This window comes from Rhamphochromis sp. 'chilingali' (assembly GCF_963969265.1).
Source record: "Rhamphochromis sp. 'chilingali' genome assembly, chromosome: 15".
Taxonomy (NCBI): Eukaryota; Metazoa; Chordata; class Actinopteri; order Cichliformes; family Cichlidae; genus Rhamphochromis; species Rhamphochromis sp. 'chilingali'.
The window spans coordinates 28,742,526-28,763,511 of record NC_137942.1 but is presented as its reverse complement, the minus strand read 5'-3'; positions in this window follow the sequence as shown (position 1 = coordinate 28,763,511).

Below are 20,986 nucleotides of genomic sequence, written 5' to 3'. Positions count from 1 at the left end.
GTGCTGTACTGGCTGGGGCACAACTGTCTAGACTCCTCCTCAGTGAGCTTACTCTGCCCATTAGTGAGACTACTTTATGGACCGATTCTACCACTGTGTTGAACTGGATCCAGTCCGAGTCCTGTCACTATAAAGTGTTTGTAGGTACTCGTATTGCCGAAATACAGGAACTGACTGAGGCCGCCAGCTGGAGGTATGTCCCCTCGGCTTTGAACCCAGCAGATGACATCACCCGGGGAAAACCATTACGTGAGCTGTCAAAACCTAGCCAGTGGATGGATGGGCCCCCCTTCCTGAGACAAGCATCTGAGCAGTGGCCAGCACGACCTACTGTGAGTACAGACACTGAAGATAATACTGAGTTAAAGAAATCAGCTTTCTGTGCCTATGTCACTACAGATTTGGCACAGTCTGATCCTGCATACAACACCTGGGCTGATTTGGTGCAGGCCACCCACCTGTCTTCTCACGGGGCGGCTGGCCTCCCTATGTCAGCAGCACAACGACTAGAGACAGAAGTTCAAATTCTCAAACAGGCGCAACAAGAAAGCTTCCCTGTTGAAGTACACACCCTTAAATCTGGGAAAGAGGTGTACAAAGACAGCAGACTGAGCAACCTTTCTCCCGAATATGACAGTCAGCTTGGCCTCATACGAGTAGGTGGACGCCTCCGGCGAGCAGAGCAGATGGATGTTGACACTCTGCATCCTATCGTGTTGTCACCAGACCATCCTACTACTCAGCTCATCATCAAAGACTATGATACACGTCTCCTGCATCCTGGCCCAGAACGTGTCTTTGCCGAATTGAGACGCAGGTATTGGATTTTAAGAGGCAGACAGGCCATAAGGAAGCATCAGTATCGCTGTTTGGAGTGTAAGAAGTGGAGAGCCAAGCCTGTTTCACCGAAGATGTCTGATCTCCCTGCTACCCGCTTGCGATTAAATCAGCCGCCATTCTGGTCCACAGGAATTGACTGTTTTGGCCCTTTCACTATAAAGATAGGCAGGAGACAAGAAAAACGGTGGGGCATTATATTTAAATGCCTTACGACCCGCTGCATTCACCTCGACCTTCTCACTGGTATGGACACTGACTCCTTTCTCATGGCTCTGCGCAGATTTATTGCTCGAAGAGGAAAACCCTTTGAAATACTGAGTGATCAGGGCACCAATTTCAGAGGAGGAGACAGAGAGCTGCAGGAGGCATTCAAAGTGATGGAGCCACGACTGCAGGAGAAGCTCAGTGAACAGAGCATCACTTTCCACTTCAACCCTCCGCATGCTCCACATTTTGGGGGAGCCTGGGAACGGGAGATCCGTTCAGTCAAATCTGCACTTCAAGTTGCCCTCAAAGGTCAAGCGGTGCCAGAGGATTTGTTGCTTACTGTTCTTATTGAAGTAGAGGGCATACTTAATTCCAAGCCACTGGGATACGTTTCCTCGGATATTGCAGATGTTGACCCGATCACGCCAAATATGTTGCTCATGGGGCGGCGCGATGCTTCCCTCCCCCAGGCAGTATATGGCACCAGAGAAGAACTTGGAAGGCGAAAATGGCGTCACAGCCAAGTCATAGCGGACCGGTTCTGGACTCAGTTCATTCAGCGCTACCTGCCTGGACTGCAGCCTCGCCAGAAGTGGAACCAGACTACTCCACCTTTGAAAGTGGGACAGACTGTCATGGTGGTGGACTATCAGCTCCCACGGGCTTCCTGGCCCGTAGGACAGGTAACACAGGTGTTTCCCAGCCCGGATGGACAGGTGCGAGTAGCTGAAGTCGCTATTGGGGAACATAAATACCAACGGCCTGTGTCAAAACGTATCACGTTACCTGAACTGTCAGCTGAACGTCCTTACTTATATTCACATGGGTTTTTGATGTTTACTAATGTGCTATACACATTAGGGGGCGGCTGTAGAAAACCCCTGTGATTTGTGTATATAGACTGTTCCACGGACCCCCTCTAACCACTGCTAAGATGGTACATTCCTCCCATCCCTTGTTTGTGTTTGCGCTGGTCCACCTTGATAGCGCTGGTGGAGCTGGGCTGTTGTACTGAACATGTGTAGTGCGTGTGCGTGAATGATAAGTAAGTGCCTTGTATTTGTTTGTTCTATGGTTGTAACTTATCATATACTTAGCTATGTACATTGGGTGATGCTTAGTAGAGTTTTCCAGCTGTTCGTGTAGCCACGAGACACTGTATATTCACGCTGATTTGACCAAAATGGCGCTACCCTTGTGAACTGAGCTGCCCAAAGTAAAGATGGAGTCTATCCCTGTGCAGCAGCCCATTTGTGTCCACCAGGGGGTGGTGTTTAGTCATTTCTGTTCAACCCTTTCTGTATTATTTAGACCAGTTTGGTTGACTTTAATTGTTTGCTAATTGTAATTTCTGTTATTTTACAGAACCACACACACATATACATATACTCACACGAATTCACTTCTGGAGATGTTTGGATTAAAAGAACCCTAATTATCATTGCTGTGGACCCTCTCTTTCATCATATAAGTCACCTGTGCCTTCTGACCGAGGATAGGAAAATCCTGCTGTAATTTGCCAGTCTATTAAGCACACACATGTCCAGTTCAACTATACCAAGGTAAGTGACAGACTCTTTCACTGGGATGCCAGTGTTACGAACTTGTATGTCCGTGTGTTTGTTTGTGCAGGTGCTGTGTTTTTGTCTATGTTAATTTAGCTGTGCCAGGGCCCTGTTCCGATTGGTGCATGGACTTACTGCCCCGGCGTGATTGGATCCAGCTGGAGGACCCGCCCAATAAAAGGAGGCTGGAGTGCTACAGCGGGAGAGGTCCTCGCGTCTCTCCTCATCACCCAGCAGTAGTCCTGTGGTAGCCGCTGGCTGCAGTATACGTGCGAGAATTGTGGAAGTGGAGTGGGTAGGGGTGAGCTGCCGTTTATTTTGATCACCCGTTTTCTCCTGTTTTTGAGTTGGTTAAGGAGGTCAGACTCTGTTTTTATTTTGACTTTATTTTGGTGAGGTCAGGGGTGCGGGATTTGTGTAGGTTTGTTTTGTTTATTGTTTTGGCCTTGGCTCACCCTGAAGTGTTGACACTCCCGTTTTGGTTCTCTTTATTCACCTTGTAAATAAATCACTTCACATCTAACGGATTTGTGTGTGACTGCTTGGGTCTTGGGGGGGGGGAAGCGAGTGCCTCGCTCATGTTATGGCCGAGGGGGGCTCATCCGGGAGCCTTTTTCTCTGGGTTTTTGCGTGTGTTTGGTCTGTTGGCGGTTTTCTTGGGTGTGGGGGTGGTAGGTGTGTGGAATTATGGAGTTTTCTTTGGATGATTTTGTTACTTCGCCTTCGTGGGATAGAATTGTGAAGTGCAGGAAAGCGGATTTGCTTATCATTGCTAGTTGTTATGACGTTCAAGTGTCCTATGGTGCCCGCAAAGCGGTGGTTAGGGACGCTTTGTGTGCAGAGTTGGTGGAGCGAGGCGTTCTTCCTGCCCCGCAGGCAGCTGTAGAGCAGCCTGATGGCGGGGGTGTGAAGGTGGCTCCGGAGGCTGAGCCGGGGTTGGATGCCAAAGGGCCTGTTAACGTGCTACCAGCCGAGGCGGACTCTGATGCGGCTGAGGCGGGCTCTGACACAGCCGAGGCGGACCCTGATGCTGCTGGGGCGAAGCCTGAAGCAGCTGAGTCTGGTACGGCCGGGGAACCCCTGGCGGGGCGGTCTACGGAAGATCTCCGTTTGACCCTCCGTATTAGGGAGGTGGAAGCCCGTGCTAAAGAGCTTGAGGTACAAGCAATGCACCTCCGTGTCAGAGCTTTGGAGCTGGAGCGAAAGCCCTCCACATCTGCCTCTAGTCATCCTAGTACGTCCACCGCGGTCCCGACAGGTTTTGACATCACCAAACACGTTAAACTGGTTCCCCCGTTTCGTGAGGCCGAAGTGGATTCCTATTTTAACGCTTTTGAGCGTATAGCGGCCGCGTTAAGTTGGCCGAAGGAATTTTGGCCGCTGCTGTTACAATGCAAATTGGTTGGCAAAGCCCAGGAGGTGTGTACCAGTTTATCAATTGAAGATAGCCTGGATTATGACGTCATGAAGAAGACTGTGTTGCAGGCATATGAGCTCGTCCCAGAAGCCTACCGTCAAAAATTTAGGAAGTGTGAAAAAACCGCCAATCAGACATTTGTGGAGTTTGCCCGTGAGAAAAGTCGCCTGTTTGAACGATGGTTGCAGGCCAGTAAAGCACAGGATTTCGAGGGGCTGAAAGAGCTTCTTTTGTTAGAGGAATTCAAAAAATGTTTGCCGGACCAAGTAGTTATTTATCTGAATGAGCAAAAGGTGCCCTCACTTGCTAAAGCGGCAGTGATGGCTGATGAGTTTACTCTCACCCACAAAACTATATTTTCAGCCGCTGTCTCACAGAATATTAGGGTGGGACAGGAAAGGAAGATAAAGTCACCAAAGATAGGACTGAAAGATAGACAGGAGGATGGTGTTAATCGCGACTGTTTTTATTGTCGCGGACCCGGACATCTAATCGCTGCCTGTCCTGCGCTCCGGAGGAAAGAGCAGCGCAAAGGCTCTAGAAATCCAGCGGGCGTAGGTCTCATCAAAGTTGTCCCTTTGCCTAAATCGCATTCCACTCTCACCCGTGATTTGCACCATGTGGATGCAGAAATAGAGCCACGTTTTAAACCGTTCATCACGAAAGGCTTTGTTTCTGTGACGGGAGAAGAGGGGGACAAAGTGCCTGTTACTATTCTTCGGGACACAGGTGCGCATCAGTCGTTTATGTTGGATAGTGTACTACCATTGTCAGATAAAACTGCTTGTGATTCGGATGTGTTGGTTTGGGGAATTAAGATGAGCGTTCTTCGGGCGCCGTTACACAAAGTCCATTTACATTCGCCCGTGAAAACGGGGCATGTCAAAGTTGCGGTGAGTTCCCAGTTGCCAATTAAAGGGGTTTCGTTTATTTTAGGAAATGACTTGGCTGGTGGGACAGTTTTCCCACCGCCTGAAGTGGTGGAAACGCCTATTTCTTCTGTCACTGAGGTTGCCGCCCCTTTGTTAAATGTGTTTCCTGTTTGTGCAATCACTCGTGCGCAGTCACGCAAATTTGATGACGTTATGGATGTTGCTGACACGTTTATGGCGACGCCAGACGAGAGAATATCTCCCAGCCGTGAGAGTGACAGAACAAAAAGCGATGTGATGAAACTGATGCCAGAGCTGGATGAGAAATTGAATAGGGATGCATTGATAACCGCTCAGCAGAATGACTCATCACTGGCTCCCTGTTTTCTATCTGCAGCTAAGAGTGCAGGAAGTGAATCACCCACTTCTTATTTTTTGCAAGATGGAGTTCTTATGAGGAGGTGGTCCTCTGACCGGTGTGGTTTGCCTGGTGCTACGCAGGTGGTGGTGCCGAAGCCACATCGAGGGCAGGTGCTTAGCCTAGCGCATGATGCCAGCATGGCTGGACATCTTGGGGTGAACAAAACATATCATCGGGTGTTGCACAACTTCTTTTGGCCAGGGTTGAAAGCTGATGTGGTGGCATATTGCCGTACCTGTACCACATGTCAGATGGCGGGGAAACCTAACAGACCTATTCCACCTGCTCCGTTACATCCTATTCCAGTAATAGGTGAGCCGTTTGAAAAAGTAATATTGGATTGTGTGGGTCCCCTGCCAAAAACCAAATCCGGACACCAATACATACTTACAATAATGTGTTCAGCAACAAGGTACCCAGAGGCAATTCCACTACGCACGCTGAAAGCAAAACCGGTGCTAAAAGCACTACTTAAATTTTTCTCTACTTTCGGGCTTCCAAAGGTTGTTCAAACAGACCAAGGAACGAATTTCACCTCAAAAATGTTTGCACAGGTTGTGGAGGAGTTGCACATAAAACATGTAAAATCCAGTCCATACCACCCGGAAAGTCAAGGTGCTCTGGAAAGATTCCATCAAACCCTCAAAGCTATGCTGCGCAAGTTCTGCGCGGGGTCGGATAGAGAATGGGATGAGGGTCTGCCGTTATTGTTGTTTGCAGTCAGAGAAACCACTCAGGAATCCTTGGGATTCAGTCCGATGGATCTGGTGTTTGGACACGTGGTCCGCGGTCCCCTCCGCCTTCTGAAGGAGAGGTGGTTGTCAGAAACTTCTGAAACTCAGCATAATGTTCTGGATTATGTTAGCGGACTTCGGGAAAAGCTTCACCTTGCATGTCAGTTAGCTCGAGAGAATCTGTCACATACGCAAGCTAAAATGAAAACTCGCTATGATAAAAAAGCTGTTTGCAGAAGTTTTCAGCCGGGAGAGAAAGTGTTGGTGTTGTTGCCTGTGGTAGGGTCCAGCTTATCAGCTCAGTTCGCTGGCCCATATGTGGTGGAACAAAAACTCAGTGACAACAACTATGTGATCCAGACCCCAGACCGCCGGAGAAAGTCTAGGGTTTGTCATATTAATCTGTTAAAATCGTTTCACTCGAGGAGTCCTTCGGGTGCGCCGTCTCCAGTGTGCGCCGCTAGTACTGTTTCTCCCTATGAACCCTCTGATGACGGGCTACTCCAGAAAAGTGAAGCGCTGGGTAGCGGCCGGTTGAAAAATTCGGAGATCTTAAATGATTTAGACACATATTTAGTCCACCTGTCTGAACCCGCTCGAGCTGACATCACTGATCTGATAGAAAAGAACTTATCACTTTTTTCTGATCACCCTCGTCAAACTGCGGTCCTGTGCCACGATATTGATGTGGAAGGACATAAACCGATTAAGCAACATGCTTACCGAGTGAACCCAGTGAAAAGGGCGATAATGCAGAAGGAAGTTGACTATCTCTTAGAACACGGTTTAGCCTTTCCGAGCGCCAGCGCATGGAGTTCGCCGTGTGTGCTAGTACCAAAATCCGACAACACTCCTCGGTTTTGTAATGATTACAGGAAAGTTAACGCTGTTACCAAACCTGATTCATTTCCTCTTCCTAGAATGGAGGATTGTATTGATAGAGTGGGATCGGCATTGTTTGTAACCAAACTTGATTTGTTAAAAGGTTACTGGCAAGTACCTTTAACTCCCCGAGCCTCTGAAATATCTGCTTTTGTTACACCGGACCATTTTCTCCAGTATACGGTTATGCCGTTTGGGTTGCGTAATGCACCCGCTACTTTCCAGCGCCTTATGGCCAAAGTACTGGCGGGCGTGAATAACTGCGATGCCTACCTGGACGATGTTGTCATTTACTCATCCACCTGGTCTGACCACTTACAAACACTCTCTCTTGTTTTCAGCCGTTTTCAGGAGGCCTCGCTTACGTTGAACCTAGCCAAATGTGAATTTGGCAGAGCCACCATCACATATCTGGGAAAACAGGTGGGTCAGGGACAGATACTGCCGGTGACCGCGAAAATACAGGCGATCGTTGAGTTTCCAGTCCCACAAACGAGAAGGGCGCTGCGCCGATTTCTAGGAATGGGTGGTTATTATAGAGGGTTTTGTAAGAACTTTGCCACTGTCGTCGTTCCTCTCACCGATTTGATCAGTCCGAAGAAGCCTTTTGTGTGGACGCCTGTTTGTCAGACTGCTTTCGAGTCTGCGAAAGCATTACTGTGCAGTTCCCCTGTTCTTACGGCCCCGAATTTCATGTCCCCTTTCAAGCTCGAGGTTGACGCTAGTGCGGTTGGTGCAGGAGCTGTCCTTATGCAGGAAGACCATTGCGGCGTGGATCGCCCAATTTGTTACTTCTCAAAAAAATTCAACAAACATCAGATGAACTACAGTACCATTGAAAAGGAAGCCCTTGCCTTGTTGTTAGCCCTACAACATTTCGAGGTGTATATCGGATCCAGCTCTATCCCTGTTCAAGTGTTCACTGACCATAACCCATTGGTTTTTCTCTCCCAGATGCAGAACTCAAATCAGAGACTTATGCGTTGGTCCCTTCTCTTGCAAGACTTCAACCTGCAGATTAGGCATAAGAAAGGGACGGAAAATGTCATCGCGGACGCCCTGTCGAGAGCAATTTTGTAGTCTAAGATTAAACACTAGAAGGATTGTTTAATTCTTATGGAAGGGGGTGTTACGAACTTGTATGTCCGTGTGTTTGTTTGTGCAGGTGCTGTGTTTTTGTCTATGTTAATTTAGCTGTGCCAGGGCCCTGTTCCGATTGGTGCATGGACTTACTGCCCCGGCGTGATTGGATCCAGCTGGAGGACCCGCCCAATAAAAGGAGGCTGGAGTGCTACAGCGGGAGAGGTCCTCGCGTCTCTCCTCATCACCCAGCAGTAGTCCTGTGGTAGCCGCTGGCTGCAGTATACGTGCGAGAATTGTGGAAGTGGAGTGGGTAGGGGTGAGCTGCCGTTTATTTTGATCACCCGTTTTCTCCTGTTTTTGAGTTGGTTAAGGAGGTCAGACTCTGTTTTTATTTTGACTTTATTTTGGTGAGGTCAGGGGTGCGGGATTTGTGTAGGTTTGTTTTGTTTATTGTTTTGGCCTTGGCTCACCCTGAAGTGTTGACACTCCCGTTTTGGTTCTCTTTATTCACCTTGTAAATAAATCACTTCACATCTAACGGATTTGTGTGTGACTGCTTGGGTCTTGGGGGGGGGAAGCGAGTGCCTCGCTCATGTTATGGCCTGGCCCTAGACGGGTCGTAACACCAGCAATAGATAGACTGGTACAATTTCTAAGGGCAAGCAGTTCACATTTGCCAATGTTTAGGTGGAGTCCTGAAGCTAAAGAAAAGGCATTAATTGTGTTAATAGCCATCTGCACCTGTGAAGCATTTTTTAAAAAGAGAGTGGTATCATCAGCAAGTTGACTAATGAATATTTCTTCATCCGCAATTGTTATACCTTTCAGAGGACTGCGTTTAATATAATCAGAGAGGAGTTGAGCACAGATGAGAAATAAGTATGGGGAGATGGGGCAGCCTTGCCTGATACCGCGGTTCAAGTTAAACCTAGGTGATGTACCTGCTTGTAGTTTGATGGAGCAATTCACATTTTTGTACATTGTTTTAATTGCATTCTGAAAATAAGGGCCAAAGCCAAATTTGTCCAAAGCCTGAAAAATAAAACCATGTTCAATCGTGTCAAACGCTTTGCAGAAATCTACAAATAAGATAAAGCTATCATCCCTACACAAATCTGCATAATCAATTAGGTCAAAAACAAGTCTGATGTTGTTGGATATGTGTCTGTTAGCCATAAAGCCAGACTGAGTTTCATCAATAATATCATTCAAAACAGCTTTCAGTCTTTTGGCAAAGATCTGAGCTAGGATCTTATAATCATTATTAAGGAGGCAAATTGGCCTCCAATTGTCAATATAAGTGGGATCTTTCTTTGGCTTTGGGATTAGGGTTAACAGACCTTGTGATAAAGTGGGGGGAAGAGACTGATTTGTAAGACTTTCAATGTATACATTAAGAAGAAATGGAGCCAGTTGATCTGCAAAAGTAATGTAAAATTCAGAGGTTAAGCCATCGGTTCCTGGGGATTTATTAGTTTAAGACGTCGAATAGCAGGTAACACTTCACTAATAGATATCAGCCTATCACAGAAACTCATCTGATCTTCTTTAACTGTTCGCACATCAGGGATTTGTTCCATAAAGTTCAGAGCAGCACTCTCATCAAACTCTGACTTGTATAAATTTCTATGAAAATTGGAGCAATAGGTGGAGACTTTTCGGGGATCATCAGTTATAATACCGTCAATATTAAGTCTCCGAACAGAACTAAGTTTAGAATGAGATTTCTCTAATTTAAAAAAATAGGATGAGTGTTGTTCACCTTCTTCTAACCATCTTCTCCTTGATCTCACAAAGGCTCCCTCTGCTTTCAGTTTATAGATATCATTTAACTTACTCTGTTGCAAAGCTAAGTCAGTTTTATCTTCTTCAGATAGGTTCTCTGGTGGGATCTGAGTGAGAGCAGATATCCTAGTAATTACATTAATTTCTTCATTTTTCCTCTGTTTTGCTGCAGATGAGCCATACTCTCTTAAATATTTAGCGGCTTCAAATTTAAAGAGTTCCCAGTTTTGACAGTAGAGATGACTGGTTAGGGCTTTATCCCAGAAACGTTTGAATAATGACAAAATATCTTCAAGCACTTTTTCATGTTTTAGAAGAGAGTTATTAAGTTTCCAGTAGCAGCTCCTAAAAGTTTGGGCAGCATTAGTATTGAAAAAGACCTGAAGTGATACCGCTTTGTGATCCGTGAGTGGAGTTGGCATTATATTGGCTATAACATTATCCCTATTTAAGCAATCAGAAATTAACCAGAAGTCAATACGGGATTTAGAAGAGTTGGATTTGTTACTCCATGTAAATAGTCTGGCTTTAGGGTTTTTAAATCTCCAAATGTCAATTAAATGAAACTTTTGCATGAATGTATTTAAACAACAGGACAGAGAGTTATTTGAGCTAGGTGGCCATCTGTCTAGTGAAGGATCTGGAGCAATGTTAAAATCACCTCCAACTAATAACAGGAGATTCGGGTATTTGGATAACCAGAACAAAAAGCGTGTTTCAAGGGCATCCAGTAAGAAGTCATTATCAGACTTAGAATTAAAACCATACACGTTGGCAAGAAGAAGAAGTGTACCATCAATGTTGACAATCATTAACACATAGTGTCCTTCTGAGTCCATTTCAGAGTGCATAACATTCCCATTAAATTTATTCTTCAGAGTAGTAACTCCTGCCGATCTTTCTGATCCATGTGAGAACCATAGGTCCTTGCCCCACTGTGTTTTCCAAAAAGCAGTATCCTTAATAACAGAATGTGATTCTTGAAAAAAAAACAAAGTCAGTATTCTGTTGATTTGCAAACAAAAACAAAGGTTTTTGCTTAACAGTGTCTCTTAAACCCCTGACATTGAGAGAACAAAGTGATATAGACAGTGCGGCTTTAACACAAAATAATGAACAGTTTACTTCCCATAGTTAACATGGAACTGGTATTAACTTTTATCCTGAACCTCAAAATTGTAAACAACCCCTTTGACATCTGTAACTTTATACCTCAAGGAGGGCATGAAACCTCCATCAACGCAGGTGGAGCTTGATCCTCAGGCGAAGTGAGCGTTGGGTGCACCTCTTTCCCCTCAATGATCACATGGACCCCGGCAAAGTGAGCTCTTTTTCCTTCTTTCCTTGCAGCATCAATAAGAGGCCAAAGCTTCTCTCGAATTGCCCTGTCGGCAGAGGACAGATCTTCAGTGAACCTCATGTAGTTTTCTTTCAGAAAGGAGCAGTTTTTAGCTTTTCTCCAGATCAAGTCACGAGCTGATCTTGTCACAAATCGAATGATAACCAGCCTTGGTTTCTTCTGAGTTTCGCTGTAGCGGCCCAGGCGATGAACTACATCAATGCTGTTTTTGAATCCTGCACTTGTTTCCCCGGCAACAGTGCAGCAGATGTCAAGTACTTTTCTGGTGATGTCTTCTTGCTTTTGCTCAGGGACACCTGAGAGCCTGAGATTCCATCTCCAATGGTATCTTTCAACTTCGTTGACCTTCAGTTCTACTTGAGACATTCTGCTGCTGTTTTTTTCACAAGTAGCTTTAACAAAACCGTTAAAGCTACTTGTGAAAAAAACATTCTTCAAAGATTCTACTTCCAAGAACATGAAGTCAATAGACTTCTTCATGGCCTTGATGTTAACAGTATTCTTGCTGATCATAGCCTCCAGATTATCTGAGCGCTCATTAATTAAAGTAGCAATGTTGTTTTGCACATCAGCAAGAGTTATATCCCCTTTGTGTTTTTTACCATCTGGTCTGGCTGGAGTATCGGGATCTGAGTCCGGCAGTGGCATCAGTTCAGGACTTTTGCTGCGGTTGTAGTCATGTTCGGCAGTCACAGCATTCTTGGGGCTGGTTTTTGAGCCAGCAACACCTGTGTTTCTCTCCATTTCCTTGGTTGCTCCTTTGGTTAGACTTTTAAACTTCATGGGTGTTTCTTTTTCCTTCCTTTTGCTTCCCTGAGTTGCTGAAAACATCGCTGAGGTAACAGAGCTTTCCTGCTGTTAGCTGAACTATCACTTTGCAAAGAGGCTATGGTCGCGAAAAAAGTCCTTTGAAGTATGGTTCAGGAAGCCGTTACTTAGAAATGTCGCATACGTGTACTGAATAAACAGTCAGTAGAATAACTCATTTGTGATTCAGAGAAAAAACGACGGCTGAAAGGGAAGTAAAACTGCAAAATCCTGCTTAGCCGCGGAGAAGAGCGTCTACCTCAGTCGCCATCTTGGCTGCTCCCTCCGGATTGGGTAGTGACAGGCTCAAGAGTTGGGAGTTCGCCTTGTAATCGGAAGGTTGCCGGTTCGAGCCCCGGCTTGGACAGTCTCGGTCGTTGTGTCCTTGGGCAAGACACTTCACCCGTTGCCTACTGGTGGTGGTCAGAGGGCCCGGTGGCGCCAGTGTCCAGCAGCCTCGCCTCTGTCAGTGCGCCCCAGGGTGGCTGTGGCTACAACGTAGCTTGCCATTACCAGTGTGTGAATGTGTGTGTGAATGGGTGGATGACTGGATATGTAAAGCGCTTTGGGGTCTGTGATATTATTCTGTTATTATATGTTACCTTATATATGTAATCAAAGTAGTTGAAATATGATACTGCTATAGATCATATGATACCCTTTAACATAGAGTGTGTGATCAGTATGTAGTCTTAGTTTGCATTATACTTCTGACTTAAAAGAGTGTGAAAATCATTAGATCTATTGGATTGACCTGTATTACTCGACACTGTTGAATGTGTTACACTGTTTCTTGACATTTCATACTGCTGAATCATGAAGAGAATGTTGTGTGCAGAGGACCTTGTGCCGATAATAGAAGAGACAGACCACATTCCACACCCCCACCTTACAGAAAGCAGAGAAAGACAGGGAGCCGAGGTCATAACTTAGGCGCTGTAACAGAGAAAGAATGTGATGTTTTGGCTTTTACAACTAGATGGGGGCCACTAGAGACTATAAAAAGCTGAGCAACCCGTCACCATTTTGAGATTTGCTGTGACCCTCTTCAGGCATGTCTCCCCATCATGATGGTCCTTATGCTCCTAAGTGTTGAATTGTATGGAAATAAATGATTGTTGATTGAGCATAAATACACCGAGTATTGTCCTTCCTTCAGCCCAAAGATTCAAAGAATTGGGAGATTTCAACAGGTCCTTAGGGACTAGTAAAGCTACCATCAAACGATCACTATGGCATTACTGAGAGTTGAAAAACTGTCTAAAGTCTTTCATCTTTAATAAAATGATCAGCGTTCTGCTCTACCAGGTGTAACAATTGAGTTTAACATCCAGGCATCCATGAAAACGGAATTTTTGACATTTAACGGAGTTAGAAGTTAGCAGGAAGTTAGCTCGCTAGCTTCTATCTAAATACAATATAGCATGTCCTGACTGCGGGGTTTTGGAAACAAATTAAAACGTACAGCTCTGCTATCACTTCCAACATAAATGAAGACAGAAAACGAAACAGCAGTGACGTTTGTAGGGTTACTGAAGTTTGGCTAGCTGGTATATAATGATGTGCTACGTGACCGCTAGCGACACAGCTATGTTAGCATAATATGAACAAGCTAACTTTTTTTCCACTCGATAAAAGTTAACATGAGTGTTCTCGGTGGTCAGGAACAAATGTAATCGCGTGGCAGGGTGCTGTAAAAGGACAAAACTTCAGCCAGGAGAACAACTGAGATAATCCATCCACAATACGAGGTTAGTCATTCATATACTGCTGCATGGGCTGGGCTGTAGTTACATCCTAAGGTTTTAAAAACTGAGCTTAAATAAATGATTAGCGGTAATAAAAGCTGAGGGAGGTCAGCAGTGATCACTGACTGTTTTAGGAGCTTTTTGATATCAAATATAAGAAAATACATAACATTAAACATGTTAACAACACAAAAGCCATATTAAACGCAGACTACTTTAGACCCGGAAGTAGGATTCGTCCCGTCATCACCAGTGTTGGGACTAACGCGTTATTAAGTTACGCGTTATAGTAACTACGTTATTATTGTGGTAACGAGCACGGTAACTAGTTATTATGCCAAAATCAGGAACGCGTTAGTCGTTACTGGGATTTAGATAGGGTCGTTACTCATTACTTCGTGTGGTGGCTATCGCGGAGCTTCCACAGATTCAGTAACATTAGCAAGTGGTGGAGGCCAGCAGGTGGATGAAGGAAAGGGGAGGCTGAAGGAATTGGCCGCCGGTCCAAGTGTGAACTGAACTTCAGGTAAGAAGTTATGACCTGCACTCTCTCTGGGTCAGATATAAACCAAGTTTAGGTGGAGTTTATTTTCGTTATTCTGACTTTTTCCGTACTGCGTGGTAGCTAGCATGACGGGGTTTCTATACAGCTGGGTGGGTGCTATGATACTGATGTTGAACTTTATTTTGTTCATAAGTTATTAGAGTTGCCAACCATCCCGTCTGGTATTCAGAGAAAATATTACGCGTTTCTTATTGAGGTGAAAAGGAACAGTTTGTCCCGTAATTCAGCTACAATGAAAAAGGCACAAAGCTGGAGTTATTCTGTGTCTTTGCTGCACAGCTGCCTCTTCTTCTTTCATTCTCCCCCCTCCCTCTCCCGTTTCTACAATGATCAGCTGATCGGCTCTCTTGTTTGTTTATCGCTCACTTTGCGCCGAAAGAGGAAACCAGCGGATGTCGCACTAAACAACAGCAGCACGTTTAAGCTTGATCAGCTATTGTTAGAATTTATTTAATATTAATTTCTAGTATCAGCTGATGTTTGCTGGAGTCACAGCTGCAAAAAAGCTGCTGGTCATTAGGGCTGAACGATTATGGAAAATAATCTAATTGCGATTTTTTGCCCCAATATTGCGATTGCGATGCGATTATTTTTTAAGGTCTTTGTCTTTTGTATTATTAAACAAAGACAAGCAATACATCATATAGTATGGCCAATACTATATTACATTAATTTTAAACTGTTCTTTCCTGGAAGACAGACCTCTGTTATGATGACATGAGGTGATGCATGAATTGATGACTGACATTTTTATTTAACTTCTTCAATCACAACAGTATATTTAAACATACACAATAGTTTATTTTTAGCTTACAAACATCTGAGCATAAAGTGCTGACAAGGAACCCTGGTGTAAACATTAAAATGAAAGTCAGTACAATGTGCAGATTGCAGAAATATACATAAAAAAATCAGTGGCTTTACCACACTCAGTTTTTCTGTGAACTACTAGACAGTCATTAAATTAAAAAATAATATTAAATAAATAAAACTAATAAATAAAAAATACACACATCTTACTGATCTCTGCAGTCAGTAACATTACACATAAAGTGCAAACATAATAGCAATTGTATAAACACACACACAAACACGCCTTTAAATTAAAACTGGCTGAACATCTTGATTATCTGCAGTAAGTAACAGCAACACAGCACAAACTAAAGTGCACAATGAGTATGGCTCAGCCTACCTACCTAGCTCACAGGTTTTTTGCTAGGAAGACCAGCATATCTACTTTTGCTGGCTTTAAGGATGAGCGAGTGCAGGTCACTATATTCCCTCCAGTGCTGAACAGACGCTCTGAGGGGGCACTTGTGGCTGGCACACAGATATTTGCGGGCCATCTTGCACAGTCGTGGAAAGTGAATGTTGTGCACCTTCCACCAGGCTAAGGGATCATCCTCTCCGTCAATGACAGGGGTCAACAGGTAACTATTCAACTCTGCCTCCACGACATCTTCAAGTGGCAGAGGCAAAGCTGAAGAGGCCGCACTGGTTTTAAAAAGACTACCAAGAGTCTTCTTTGCCTTTCCCCCAGAGGCCTGTGCACTTGGAGAATTTTGAGCAGTTTCAGTGCGAGACCTCTTCTCCTGCCAGATGCGAAGAGAGACATTAGTTTTGCAGTTAGCTTATATATAAATATTATGTGTTTTTGGAAATATAATTTTCAAGGTGTTAGGGAGTTTTTATTGTTTTATTTGCTTATGCTTCAAAAGTTATGTTATACATATTTCACCAGACACAGTTTTCTGTAGAAACAGGAAGCTGACCCTGTGACACTGACAAGAGACCAGTACAGAAATACATATCCGCAGAAGCTGACTTGCATTATATTATTCTTAGAAATTGACTTGCAACACACATACTTTGTGACACACACACATACAGCTTGCACACACACAGCTTACACACAGACAGCATCAGGACCTGCGTAACAGGAAATGTGATTATATTTGCATATTGACGATGTAACCTATAAAAATAAACGAATACTGCAGTTCGGTGTGATTTGCTCTGAGCTTTTCACCCGTGCAGCACGTTAACCTTGTCTGTGAAGGTTCTCAGTCATCCAGGTCATCGTAGTCAAAGGAGCTTGCAAAGAAAAGCGTCTGGACTTCTATAAGTTGCTTGAAGACGTTTCACCTCTCCACCATTTGACCTTAGAACTGAAGAAGCTTCTCGGATGAGAGGTGAAATGTCTTCAAATGCCCGGGCCAATTTTCTGTCCCAGTCCAGCCCTGTATGCAGCTCATCTGCAGTCTGGTGTTGCCTACATCTTCCTATTCAGAAGGCAGAATTTCCGAGTTCTGAGTACAATCGAAAGCACCACGACTGCAGTTTTTGTGTTGGATGTAAAAGGCGCACATGACGCTGTGACGTAGGCTAGAATCATGGCAGCAGTCAATGACGGTCCAGGTGTGGGATTTCTCTCATGGAAATATGCACATTATCTTTTCCTTTCTATTGGTAGGTGGCACAGTGCACTTGTGGCAAGTAAGCAAGCTAGAAGACTGGCAAAGTTATGGAAGAAACACATTAACAAGAGAATTCTGAGTAAAACCAAAGTTACTTTCCCTAGTAACTAGTTACTTTGAAAGTAACGAGTAACTTGAAGTAACTGAGTTACTTTTGAGAGAAGTAACTAGTAATGTAACTAAGTTACTATTTTAGAGTAACTTACCCAACACTGGTCATCACTGAACAACCGGATACCTTTCTAATGTGACGTTGTTGTCCCTGGCTCTCTTTCTCTCTCTGGCTCTGTTCCAGTGTTGCCAACTCCTCAGTAAGGAAAATCGCTATTGGCTGTCCCAAAAGTCGCTAGAAGTCGCTAAATGACATCATCGCCTAATTTGCATAATTGGTCATGCTAATCTAATTGTAACCTATGTTGTTGGAGAGAGAAATAACATCGTGGAAGAAACATAAAGTGAGTAAAAAACGTCCTAAATGCATTTAGAGTTTATTTAAAACTACAAATGAAATTTATTTTAGCAATTATTGTTTTTTTAATGTCACAATTCCAACCCTGCTCCTTTACCCGGGCTTGGACCGGCAAAAGTGACCCGAAATAGGCACTCTGGTGGAGTTACTTTGTGTGTGTGTTTATAAGTAGTTTTAAACCTTGTGATCCACAAAAACAGCATAAGAGTAAAAGAGTAAAAGAAGAACTGACTGCGTTACAGCACCCGCTGCTTTTTGAGAGTAAAAGCGATAAGCGCTTTCACGTCTTTTTTTAGCAACTTTTTTTAGAAAAAAAGTGGCTAAGGGGTCTGAAAACTCGCTTTCACAAAGTTTTGTAAAAGCTGCCACAAGTTGGCAACACTGCTCTGTCCCTGTGCTACTAAGTGTAACTACCGCCCCTCCCCCCTCTGCCCAGTGTAAAGCAGAGTGCAGAGTGAAGCGGGAAAAAAGTGCGAGAGAGAGGGTGAGAGAAAGAAAAAAACAAAAACCCACGTGAGGGCTCGCGATAAGGAGCCGGCTGGCGTCGTTCACGTCAAAGAGCCGGCTCTAAGAGCCATTTCGTTCGCGAACGACCCATCACTACCTCCTAAATTTCAGGTGGCATTTTTAAAACATGCCATGACATAACACACAGCTGCTATAATCATACAGTGAGGTCAAATGTCAATTATCGTTATAGGTTCTTGCTATATGTTATAACATAAACACAGCACAGTTGTAAAAATAATAGTTTCTAGGTTCTAAGGCTTTTTGTCAGTTTAATAGTGAGCTTTACGAGACTCATTTTCGTGCCAAAGGCTCGCACAGGCCTAAGTTCCCTTATGACAACTAGAGCTGGAAACAAGACCTCAAGCAATCCTAAGGCTAATTAGCACGGCTAGCATTTTACAAAACATTTGTTAAATGTTGTCATTGCTAGCACATACCTGTATTACAGCATGGTAAGTAGCGAGAGCGCTAAGTTTTTGTTACCTTTGAAAAGAAAAATGTGAAGCTGTACTATTAGCATGAGCTATGCTAATGTCATTCACTCAAACAAACATCTCAGGTACTGACTTACTGCTTTCTAATATCTGTGTTTATTTCTGGATATACCTACATGGTTATTAGACATCCCACATAAAGGGTGACAAAGGCAGTAACTATAAATGACCATAACTTTACTGTAAATTACACTGATGGGCTCAGTTCATATAGTTCTATCATGTGTACATGCATGTTAGCAACCGTAACCATGGCCAGCTGTAGGTATATGAATGCTGCGCAAGGTTCCAGCTGTTCCTTTACACTTGCTCTTGGACTTGTCTTGACCTGCTCCAAGCTCAGCTTGTGGAAAGATAACGTTTGGAGAATATTTCTACAGAAAGCGGATTTTACTACAAAGCGACAACAACTACTGCATCTTTGGATCTTTTGTACTTGTGTTTCATCATAACAGCAAAGCTTGAAGATCGTGGACCCCGACTCGTAGACAGACACCTGGTACATTTCAAAATTTCTTCAATTATTTCAAGAGTCACTAGATGACTATAATAATTTTACAGGTTCCAGTGTGAATATCACGTTTTAATGTGATCAAAATAACTGTGTTCCAAGATTTTTCCTGGTAAATTGCTTTTATGCTTTAAATTTTCCAGGAGAGGTGTAGAATTTATTACCGACTGGTGTATGAATGTGAAAAAAGGTTTTACTTTGATTTGAAGCCTTCAAATTTGACACTTTTTTTTCCAATGAAATGGTTAAAATTAGCTTGAAATTCATAAAATGCCCCCCTCCCCCAAATATACATATGTATATGTGTATATCGGTTTCTATGGTAGCAGCATCTCCTCACAATGGTAGAACATATAGGAGTAAACACACCAGATCCCTTGTAGGTCCTGACATCATTTTCTTCTCTGGATCAAAGGCTTCATTTAAATAAACTATAACTTTTTCCCAGCTACATATGCGATGATAAAATAAATAAATAAATAAAATGAAATAATATAAAAAAGAATATTGAAAACATCAATCATAGTCAAAAATAATCATGAAGTCAAACTGTTACAAAAATGTGTTTTATTTTTTAAAATTGTGCATGGAGTTCTACTGCCTTTTTTGTATTAGCAATATTTAGGACATGGAATTGGTACATGGGGAGATTAATGTTGCGTTATATTTTGCATCGTTAATGAAAGAATTAAAAAAAGTACGGGAATGAGCTGCAAAGTTATTTATGAATTTACTGTAGTATGCTATTCATGTCCAGTTCTTTACACATCAGTACCTATTATCCATTACCTACTCCAACTTAGTGTTTGCATAAAGGTTTAAAAAGAACAAATAAACAAAATGAATGTATACAAAATACAATACTGTTACCTTAAAAGTGTAGTGTGCACAGAGTGAGCTGCCTTGGCAGAGACTTGGATGCTTCACTTAATGATTGTGGACATAGTTGAAATCTTGTTTTCTTCTCACATGAACAAGTAAAGTGTCATTCAGTCTGATATGAATGTAGCCTGTAGCTTTAGCACTGGGTGTTTACTACATTCCTACTGTTATTTTAAACTTTGATTCCTTACAGGCTGTCTTGACTACATTGTCAAACGTCCCGAGAACGAGACCTTTCTGAAGTCATCAAGATCCTTGATGACAGTCTCCTGAGCGCCATCTCTTCTGATGAATCGTGGGACACTGATATCGAGCGTGTAAGTAAAGGTGAGTACATCGCCCTCTCATCCTCCCCCTCTTCTCATAAAGAACTGGATGCTGATGCGTGTCAGTGAAGGGGAAGGTGAGTACCCCCTCCAGACCTCGCTTTGTCGCACTGAGGTCTGCTTATTGTAAATATCTTGTATTTGTTTTTACACCTTTTAATGTCAAAGTTGGCCTCTGTGCTTTTTCAGTGGTGGAATGACTCTTGCACTGAGGTCTGCTTATTGTAAATATCTTGTACTTGTTTTTACACCTTTTAATGTCAAAGTTGGCATCTGTGCTTTTTCAGTGGTGGAAAGACTCTTTCTTGCACTGAGGTCTGCTTATTGTAAATATCTTGTACTTGTTTTTACACCTTTTAATGTCAAAGTTGGCCTCTGTGCTTTTTCAGTGGTGGAAAGACTCTTGCACTGAGGTCTGCTTATTGTAAATATCTTGTACTTGTTTTTACACCTTTTAATGTCAAAGTTGGCCTCTGTGCTTCTTCAGTGTTGGAAAGACTCTTTCTCACACTGAGGTCTGCTTATTGTACTTGTTTCTACACCTTTAAATGTCAAAGTTGGTCTCTGTGCTTTTTCAGTGGTGGAAAGAATCTTTCTTGCACTGAGGTCTGCTTATTGTAAATATCTTGTACTTGTTTTTACACCTTTTAATGTCAAAGTTGGCCTCTGTGGTTTTTCAGTGGTGGAAAGACTCTTTCTTGCACTGAGGTCTGCTTATTGTAAATATCTTGTACTTGTTTTTACACCTTTTAATGTCAAAGTTGGCCTCTGTGCTTCTTCAGTGATGGAAAGACTCTTTCTTGCACTGAGGTCTGCTTATTGTACTTGTTTCTACACCTTTAAATGTCAAAGTTGGCCTCTGTGCTTCTTCAGTGATGGAAAGACTCTTTCTTGCACTGAGGTCTGCTTATTGTAAATATCTTGTACTTGTTTTTACACCTTTTAATGTCAAAGTTTGCCTTTGTGCTTTTTCAGTGGTGGAAAGACTCCTTCTCACACTGAGGTCCGCTTATTGTAAATATCTTGTACTT